Genomic DNA, 11,103 nt, shown 5'->3' on the forward strand with positions numbered 1-11,103 from the left:
CCCGCCCGGCCCCTCGGCCCGCCATCTTCCCGCCCAGCCGCCTTCCGATGTCTGTTCTTAGATAATCCCTAGAACCCAGAACATTGGTAAAGGGCAAAGAGGAAGGCTCAGGATGTCTCACACGCTACCTGGAAGGATGACGTCTGCCTTTCCTGCCCTGCCTCAGACTGCCGACAAAGCCAGCATCGCCTGAACGCCGCAATCTCTCCCGTCATGAAGCAGACACCGTCACTCGTTCTGGGGGAGACAGAAGCAGGAGCAGCCTGGCGAGGTACAGGTAGTCCAATATCCAAAATCTGTAAGGAACTGTAGAGAGCTCTCTTTCTGTTTCCAGTTTCCAGTAAAATCAATATTATATCTTGGTCCTTTTACAAGTCCTGTGAAACTCTCTAACCCGTTTGTTAATTTTGGCTTTGATTTTTTTAAATAGGTTTTTTAAACACTTCTGGCAGGCAATACTTAAGACAGAATCACGGGATGGTGGGGGGTTGGAAGGGACCTCTGTGGGTCACCCAGCCCAACCCCCTGCCCAAGCAGGGTCACCCACAGCAGGGGGCACAGCACCGCGTCCAGGCGGGGCTGGAATATCTCCAGAGAAGGAGACTCCACAGCCTCCCTGGGCAGCCTGGGCCAGGGTTCCGTCACCCTCAGAGGGAAGAAGTTCTTCCTCGGGTTCAGCTGGAGCTTCCTCTGCTTCAGTTTGTGCCCGTTGCCCCTTGTCCTGTCGCTGGGCACCACTGGAAAGAGTCTGGCCCCGTCCTCCTGACACCCACCCTGCAGATATTTAGAGGCATTTCTAAGATCCTCTCTCAGCCTTCTCTTCTTCAGGCTGAACAAGCCCAGCTCCCTCAGCCTTTCCTCATAGGAGAGATGCTCCCGTCCCCTCATCATCCTCGTAGCCCTCCGCTGAGCTCTCTCCAGTAGCTCCTCATCTTTCTTGAACTGGGGAGCCCGGCACTGCACGCAGCACTGCAGATGGGGCCCCCATAGAGCAGAGCAGAGGGGGAGGAGAACTTCCCTCTACCTCCTGCCCACACCCTTCTCCATGAGAGACCATTGGCCATCTTGGCAACCAGGGCACGCTGCTGGCTCATGGTCACCCTGTCATCCCCCAGCACTCCCAGTCCCTCTCCGCAGAGCTGCCCTCCAGCAGGTCAGCCCTGAGCCTGTACTGTGCATTGGGTTGTTCCTCTCCAGCTGCAGGACCCTGCATTTGCCCTTGTTGAAAAACTCAAGATGCTGCCCAAATATCACAGCTCATGGGATTAAAAAAACATTCAGTGATTCAGGAGATGAAAAATTTTAATAAAAGTAACTATGAAGGACTCTGTATATCTCCAGTCCAACAAATTTACCCAGACTCTCAGCTCCACGTACAAACTTTCCTTACATGAACACAGAAACTACAGAAACAGATAATGAGTCCAGACATTCACAATTAAGACTCCTGATATTCCAGATTAATATTCAGATTTTCAGTTTTACGTTGTGTTTAACCGAACTCCTTCGAGATTGTCTTTTTGGAGAGCCGTGGGGCCTACAGACCTGTTAAAAGTAGTTACATCTCTATTTAAAGCAAAATTACCACCGGAGCTGCTAGAGGGCAGCCACACAGCGCGTTTGCAGAGGATGATTTATGCTTTTGAGAAGGAACAGGATGCTTCATTAGCTTTAGGCCCCAAAAGCAAAGAGCTTCAATTCAAGCAAGTGGAGGGATTCTACTTATTTTAGAATTGAGAGCTGATTAAGGCTTAAGTGTGATTGAAAAGAGCTAATGGTTCTTCCTGCCCAAATACATACTAGACACTGAATCTAAGTAACATGATTTCCTCTCCTAACAGACTGCTAGAGGATTTTATTTCAGTCCCACACATTAAGGAAAGCATGAAATTCTGTTGTGTATCAGTGCCCAAGATTCAAATTGCACCTTCCGATGAGGCAGCACGCCACGGGTATTAATATTCCTATGGAAATCTCTTTCCAGAACGGGCATTTTCCATCTCCATTACTATGACATTACTAATTCCTTTTTCTTAATGTAGCAATGTACAGGGAATCCTCTGCTTTCTGCAGTGACTGCTTTCCATGAATCACCCACCCCCTAATTATTACTCGGCCCCTACCAGGAAGGCACTGGATGCTACACTCCACGTCATCTGGGCACAAGCCTCTTATACAGGGTGAAAAACACAGACGAAAAACAATTTGAGTGGTTTTTTTTATCTACATAATAAATCAATAAATAAATCTCTTGAGTAATAAAAAGCAAGGACTCACTAGAAAGCTATAAAGTCTGGTAGCAATCTACTACAGTTGTACGGCTAGTCTCGGTTATTGTCAGAGTCCTAACTTTTAAACAGATAGCACTGTGAAACAGAACCATTTCCAAGTTTTGCAATACCTTATATGGAGTGACTTTTACTAGAAAAATAGGTCAAAACAAGTCAGTAAGAATTATTTCCACAAGAGGGAGACTTTAGATGGAAAATGATCTGACTGTTTTGACCCAGTTACAGTCTGGTTTACTGTCTTTTATAAAATACAGTTCCCCCGAGCACTTGGTATTTCCCCAAATACTATTCTGTTAACACAGACACTAGAACATTCGCCTAACACGTTTTAAAATTCAAAATTGTTAAAATATCACACAAAAATCTACTGACTACTTTTCTATTTATGGCTCAGTCCTGGCAGAATTAGTCAAAAGGTGTTAGCTTTCGTGTTTTTACAAGATGGAAGTCATGACAGGTAATCATCACCGCTATCTGTGATGCCTGGAAAGGACGACAGACTGCACAGCCTGCAAAGGGTGTAAGCAGCCAATTTGAGTCAGATCTCCTTTTCCAGTGAAGATTCCAAGCTGTCCTGGCCCCCTCGATCCGCAGGCACACACACCGCGGCCCTTTCCCATGCGGTTTCGTAACACCACCGCCCTGCTCAGAGCTGCTTCCCTGATCCCGAAGCAGAACATGGCACCTCTTCGGTGACGCTCACATGACAGCACTTCTCCCCTCCAGTGGCCACAGACACATCTTCAGGATCACTCAACAATTCTCAGAATCACTTTAATGGTTGTGGAGAACGTATTTTAATCCTCAACAGAAATGAAAAGCAGTTCTGGCATATAATTACTGTTATTTCTTATCTGCAACAAAGAAAATGAGAAGCCATTACCTAACTATGAATAAGATTGGTCTTTTTAAACTGAAACTCATGTTGCTGTGATTTACTCCAAAACATATTTTGTATAAAACTGTCTGCGTTTGTCAGATGAGGTAAAAGGCAATACAGATTTGCTTTAAAGGTTCTGGTTTTGAATCGTTTTGTGTGCTTTTATCAAACGTTCCTATAAAGTTTAAAGTACACGAAAGATGTGAGCAAGGCAGAAGATTGGGTAATGGCATCTATATTTCTTTGATTCTTTTATTCTTGTGAGTGCTTGAAAGCCTGCAGCAGTGTTTCAACAACAGTTACTGAGAAAAGGCTGACTTCAGCCTATTCATTCTGAACATCTGGACAGAAACTAACAACAGTAATTAAAACCCACTAAATTGGTAACAATACTAAATTGCTAGAGATGGAATACTGCCTATCGTCCCACCCTTCTTTGTGGATTTCTGCTAGGTCAATACAGCCTGCTCTTGAAAAGCCTTTTCTACGTGTCTCTTTCTGAAGTCTCTGTCAAGAAAGAATGGCATCCAAATTTTCTGGTCACATGAGCATTGCTCTTGGATTTATCTCTTTACCACAAACCCCAGGAAAAGTAAAGACTCTGAGTTAATACAGTTGATAGAAGGTTTGAGGATTCTGTTCTTTTCAAATAAATTACATACAATGATCTATAATACCTGCTTCCTTGTTTTAGAATGCATCCTTGTAAAATACTTTTTAAATAATGATTAAATTACATGTTAGCATCGTGAAGAACGTAGAATTGAGCAGTACAGAAAGTTACAGACATTTTTATACAAAACACTTTCTTTTTACTGAGGACAGCAATAAGAAGGCTTGTTTTAACCACTCCACTTGGACAGAGACATCTCCAGGCCAGGAAGTTTTGGTCCTCACCCAATCTATTCAATCCTTGCCAAGTCTGCCGTCAGTGACCTCAGTATGATCCTGCTCCCTGCAAAGTCACTGGGGGCAAAATACAGCTCTTTCAATTCCTGGCCCCAGGAAATGCAGCCCAGAGGTGTATATCGCACAGAGCACACTGAGACTGGAGGAGAAGAGTCACTGTACTTTTGTTTGGGCCTTTAACGCTCCTTTTTAGCAGAGCTCAGCCCAAGGACCCACAGACAATGAAAAAAGCAGAAAGCATGTCATAAGCTTTCAGAGCAGAAGGGGACTAGTATCTGCTTTATAGCTGTTCCTGAGAGGAACACTCAGTGACCGCTTTGCAACAGGCTGCTTTAAAATGCTCTAAACAACCAATTTAGTTTTGCAAGACTCTTCTGCATTTCGTATCCCTACTGGTAAAAACTGCCAACATTTTAATCCTACAATGGGCTCCTTTCCTAGTATTGTTCCAGACACTCTCTGAAAACATAATGTTACTTCTTAGAGTTTCAAAACTCTCCACCTTTGATATAAGAAAATGTATTGGATCTACCTATTGCAGTATAATTAATAGTTTTGCCAGTAGTAGGTTTTATTATTATATAACTCCAAGTAAGTGCTTTCAAAACAAAACAAAACATAATCCTCACAACATTCCTATCAAGGGAAGTATTCTAATCCTCATGCAACAAATATAAAACTGAAGATCAGTGTGATTGAGGGCCTTGCCTTAGGGCACAAACACACAAAAAGACAGAAATAGGAGCCAGTCTTTCTGACTCCGAACTCCCTGTTCAAACCATGGCTACGCTCCCAGTTTGGTGAGACTGTTGCTTTAAACAAATCCTTGCATCTCAGTCAGTTTTTAGTTTCCTTATTTAAAAAGGGTTTCTCAAAGAAACGTCTAGAACACTGTTTACACAAGAAGCTTGAGAAGCTCCACGACACAGATCTTAATGCCCCGGTGAGGTGGTTGGTTTACTCAGCTGCTTTGTGGATCTATAGACCTACAATTCCTTCATGGCTCAAAGTGCACATGCACAGGTGTAACAGCAAGGCTCCATTAAACTAGGAGCATTCGTGTTTCCATTGCAACCCAGAAATTTTCAGATTCATCAGCATCTGTATTAAGAGGTGACAGTAACACAAATGCAGAAAGCAACAATGTAGACAAATACATTTGAAGTCACAGAGGAAGTCGGCCTTCCACCGTTCTGCGTGCATGGAAAAACTCGGGAACGTTGTGCGTGGCAGACAAGCTCAGCAACTTGGAGTAAAAGGAAATGTCAAAGAATTGTTCACTAGTTCCTTATTTGCAGTCACAACAGCTGCTGTGAAGTCATAACACAGTTTCTCAATATTGCTGTCGCTAACACAAGTTTGCTTACCCTACAGGGAATATGACTTTGTACAGTGCAGTAGAAACCTTATTATAATAGAAATAATCCACAGAGTGCAGCTACAGAAAACAACCACTGCTGGCACTTACAGGGCAACGTGGAAGCAGTAATTAACAACAGTTAGGAAAATCTGTTACCCAGCAGCAACAATGCCAGACTGTCAGAATTTAAACTGTCACATCACAAACACAGTCAATAAAACGGTAGCTAAAGTAAGGTATCTTTGTTCAGATTTGGTTTGTCTGTCTGTCTTCTTCCCCGGAACCCCAACTTCTTTTTCTGGCTTTGTTCAAGTTTATGTAGGCAAATACAAAAAGAAGCAGCATGGGCTTTTTCAGGAACTATTTTGAAATGTATGTCTGTGAGAGTGGATCACATAACACTGGATTGGTCTGAAATGACTAACTGGTCTTCACTTCTGTTTTAATTTTGAGTTGCTAGGTTCTTCTTTCATATCTTACCATTTCAGTTTTGTGGTGTCTGTAGAAATGTCCCTGTGGTAAATTTTTTCTTTTTAGTTCCTTCTTTATATTTTTTTAGTTCCTTCATCTCATGTAAAATAGGTAGCCCAAAATCATGTTTTCATTGGCACTTACACATTCTCAAAGCTTCAATTTAAACTCTTAATAATATAAGAAAATCTGAGCCAACAGTACTTCTGGCATTAGATGCGGATCAGCTGGATTCTCTCTGCTAATGTTAGATTTCATTGAAGGCAGGGAATGGAAGTACAAAATGGAAGTGCACGCCTTTGCCTGCCTGCCTTTCAACACTGACTTTCAAGCATGGCTCTCAAGTACTTACGGCAGCGACTCCAGCTGACGGGGCTGGTGCTCAGCATGACTCCTTTTATCCTGACTAAAGATAAATCTGAGCTGCATTGGCTTTATTTGACTTACTTTGGAGATCACATTTACATTCTCATGTCTGGTTCACTTCTTTAGCTTAATCCTCAACGCTGCATTCAGGCTTGAATGTGTCATTTAGCAAGTAGTTTATATCTTAGCACCACAAAAGAATTGTTACAGCAATAGAACTGTTGTCCCAAAACCCGGGGTTCATTTACCCAGTAGGCAATACGCCAGTGTACACACAGAGCAGAGGTACTTTATTGCGTCTTTGCACAGATGTGGGTGTCTGACCCAAGACAGCACACCTCGTTCACAAATCAATAGTCATGTATACACTTAACATTAGCATATTCATCTTCCTAATACACATGCATTGTTATTCTATTAAATGATTGGTGAAAGTATCTTTGTCCAGCATGTAAATTAGTACGCACGCTCAGTTTCTTCATCTTTTGAGTCTGGGGTTTAACCAGGGTAGGCAGTCCGTGAGTTGGTGGTCGTGATCTCCCCTGCCAGAATTACCTTTCCGCTAGTTACCTGTTTCTTCTGGCAATCTCAGCAGCTTTTCATAGCTCGTTAGCTATTCTTACGATTCATCACTCTCTGATTCTGCTTTGGACAGGTACATCCTTCTTATGAAACAGTAACATTATTCAAAATCCTGTTTCTTAGTTTCTCTAGTTAATTTTAAACTTACAAGGTTACAAAACTTTTAACTATAATAAGGGTAGGGCTGTACAAAAATACCTACAGCAGCAATAGTCTGGTTAACTTCAATTACCATTTCACATTTTGATTCCCTTTTTTATCTTAGTATAACGGAACTGCCTGCAAAATACCAGCATCAGCCTGTCAAAGACATGCACGTTGTGTGGTGTTCCTGGTTTGTATGACAACATACCCATAGACCAAGTCTTAAAGTGGTGAAAGAATGTATCAGTCAGTCGTCTTCTACAAATCAAGATTAGATCCATGCAGCACTTATCGTGAACAGAAAGCAATGATTGAAGCTAACAACAAATACCTTTAGATATCTGTGCACAATTTCAAGGTATTTTCTTGCTGAAGGGCAATTATGTACCAATACTTTGCAGGTGCGGAATGTAAGGCTGGCACAGCACAATAATTTGCCTCAAAAAGTTTCTGCCTTTCTCACTCATAGTGAATCCTGAGGCTCCTCCTGACATCAGTACACTATCTTGATTCTACTTTAGATCTGGACGTAATTCCACATCCCACTCTTTCTGTAGTGAGAGAGTTTTCTTCCCGAAAAGCAACTCTCAACTGTTTCAGCATGCCAGGCTCACTTTTTTATATGGTCTACAACACAGCTGTAGCTGCATTTCCAGTTGGATAGGTTGTGGAAACTGGGACCTAAAATTTCCATGGAAACATTACAATTTTAACAATACCTTAAAAAAAAAATTGAATAGTGTTTTTAAAGGGTTGAATCATTTTACATTAATCATATTTGACTGACAGTTAAAGAATTTTTGATTTAGCTGTTTGATATTTATGTTCTAAATGCAATTCGTATTATGCATTTGTGGTGGTGCAGCCCCCCCTGACACCTGGCAATCCCAGAACCAGCCAACATTGTATTCTTGCTTACGCTGCTAGACTGGTTAGCTGGGGCGACTAAGCCGTTTTTCCGGCCTTCAGTGAATTGGGACGACTCGGCACCTTCCTCGTCTCTGTACGAGAGCAGGGAGCTGGGCCGATCAGGCACTTCCTGACCGCACCTGAAACTCCTGATGCCTGGAGTCGCACCTGCCTGGTAAATGCCAGAACTGTACAGTCTGGGTAGCACTGGATTTGTATAGTTGCTGTCTAAATATCAGGATTGCATCATATGGATTGTGACCAGGAGAATGACTGATGCCTAAAGTCAATCATCTGGAGACTCTATAATAAACAGTGGTACCAAGGAAGGCCTTTTGAGCTCTTCTGGTCTGCAGCGGGCTGCGCCCAGTATCTCCCTCTGAGTGGGACACTTCTCAGAGTAACTCACGGACCAGGGCTGATCTGCTTGAGACTCAGCCTTCGCCCATTGAGAAATCATTTGATTTGAAGTGAGTATCTCACTGAACTGGAGGGGAATTTTTATGATTGTGTGTGTGTGAATCAATTCAAAGCACAATATTCTGTTACTGGGATTGTAATAGCATCTTCTTTTTAATCATTCTGTAAATGTTAAGATAACCCATGATTAATAGCTGCTAAATTCCTGTGAATTCACTCTTGTGAATTCCTTCCTCTTTCTTTAAACTGTGAACACACCATGAATTGCTGCTATACATATCCTTTAGACATAAACTGTTGTGGTCTAAGGCCGGTTCTGGATCCAGCCTCACCCAGGCTCCTCTCTGAGAAGGAGTTTAGAGAGCAAGGGGGTCCAGTCTGAACCTGGTGACTCAGCGGGAGGGTCTCCTTACCCCCTTACACTTTTCTTTTACTCTGTACTAATAATTATCTACTCAAAATCCCTTTTTTATTTTGTATTCCATGCATTTAATAAGTAATAGAGTGAACCTTGCCAACAAACTTTGTAAAATCACACTTTCTAAATTTTTAGTAAAATCTTTTCTTGCAAAACCTTTGAGTGATCATTTAAGCGACCTAACCACTCATTCATGACAGCATTATAATATCTCTATTTTTAATTAAGAACAGAATTAAACATTTGCATTTGGAATGAAAATACATTTTGAAAGAGCAGAACTTCCCCTAATTATTCATTCTAATGAGAAGCCTGTCCCTTTGTAGCTCTACATAGTACCTTTGCTTGATATGAACATGATGCAGAACATCAAGTAGATAATTTATGAAAATAGAATCCGTGTGACTGTGTAACAGTGTTAGTACCTCTTTGTAATGTATGTTCCTGATTTAATGAAAGGCTTACTATTGCCTGGTTACACACAGTTCTACCAGATCGTAGAATCAAAATGGCAGATAGTTTTTAGCCCTTCTAAAATATTCTGGATAATAATGTTCTCATAAAACAAAAGGACAACAGCAATCTTCTTCAGTTACAGCGATGACAAAGGAGAAATATTGACCATTGGCTTTTGTCATTAACCATGTCATTGTTACATTTCCATGCAATTCCAGCAGCAGCTGAAGGCATTGTTGATGGCATAGAAACTGTTTTTGTAAAAACCCATTCCAGGGTGGCACTGTCTCGGTACAATGCTTCTCTCAAGAACACAAGACAGTTCTCTGATTACATGATATAGAGACAGAAAGAAAAACAACAGCTGTTTGTGGCTGCCTGCCTGTCTCAGATTTACCACAACTCACTTGTAATATCTAGGAAAAACTACATTAAAATGCAAGAAGTTCGAAATTTCAGTTGTTTCTGAGTAATGTTGAAAATATATTACCAGCTCTCAGATGTGTTACCGCATACAGCGTTTCACAAAAAATGGTGAATAGTAAATTGATTTTCAGGATCATGTTCCTTTCTAGAGCTTCAAATGTAACCACAGGAGGAATGAATCTGCTCTGTATGATATACACCAAGTGCATGAGCCATGAAGTCCATGTCTTCATGTGTGTACTAACTCATCTGCTGCTGATAGACTTTGGAAATTAAACATTATGTTAAATTTCTTAGGAGCTTAAATGGGTTATCCAATCAATAATTATAACTTCTGTTACCCATGTCATCACAATTTGTTTACCAGATTCGTATACACACTATGGAGCGGAGCCAGAGGAGGCCCCAGCAATGGTCCGAGGGCTGGAGCCCCTCTGCTGGGAGGAAAGGCTGGAAGAGCTGGAGCTGCTCAGCCTGGGGAAGAGAAGGCTCCGGGAAGACCTTACTGCGGCCTGCCAGTGCTTAAAGGGGCTTACAAGAAAGATGGGGACAGGCTTTTTAGCAGGGCCTGTAGCGCCAGGACAAGGGGTAATGGCTTTAAACTGAAAGAGGGGAGATTCAGACTGGATAGAAGGAAGAAATGTTTTTCACTGAGAGTGCTGAAACCCCAGTTGCCCAGAGAGGTGGTCAATGCCCCATCCCTGGAAACGTTCAAGGTCAGGCTGGACAGGGCTCTGAGGGACCTGGTCCAGTTGAAGATGTCCCTGCTCATGGCAGGGGGCTGGACTGGATGGCCTTCAAAGGTCCCTTCCAACCCCAACTCTGCTATGATTCCATGGTTCTGTTCTATGCCCAGGGGTGCTCACTCTTGCGAAGATGTTCTGGGGTACGTTGTAGCTGGCAAGCATCAGACATTATCTTCACATGGCTCAGGGCCAAAGAGACTTCTGTGTGTACACACACACCTGTCTGTGCATACCAACCCGCCGTATCGCAGAGAACCGGCTGGAGGGAGCGGGTTTCTCTGAATCAGTGACGGGAAGGAAGCGGTCGCTGGCCTCTGAGGCAGTCGCCGGTGCTGGTCCTGCCTCCCGCCGGTGCAGACAGCGGGGATCACAGGCCATGCACATGTACTAAAGCCTCCCAGAGCACACGACTGGTTCGTTATGACATTAAACGTCTGTATTGTAGAATGATGTTTGATTAATGACTATACAAGCAGACTGTACGACAGGCTTCTTGTACATGTGCTTTGGTATGGTCATACCAATACTTGCATGAAAGTATGTAAAAACCAACAAGAAAACTCGTACAACAAATGAAATCGTTAAAACAATATCTGGAATTGAAGAGGTGGAAAGATGTGGCAGAAGCAAACTCATCGAAAACAGCTGAGGGTAATATATCAAGAAACAGGGAAATATTTGCCAGTTAGTGCAAAGTTTTCCACACCACAAGCAAAACCCCAGCA

The sequence above is a fragment of the Opisthocomus hoazin genome, chromosome 19, assembly GCF_030867145.1.
Source record: "Opisthocomus hoazin isolate bOpiHoa1 chromosome 19, bOpiHoa1.hap1, whole genome shotgun sequence".
Lineage (NCBI taxonomy): Eukaryota > Metazoa > Chordata > Aves > Opisthocomiformes > Opisthocomidae > Opisthocomus > Opisthocomus hoazin.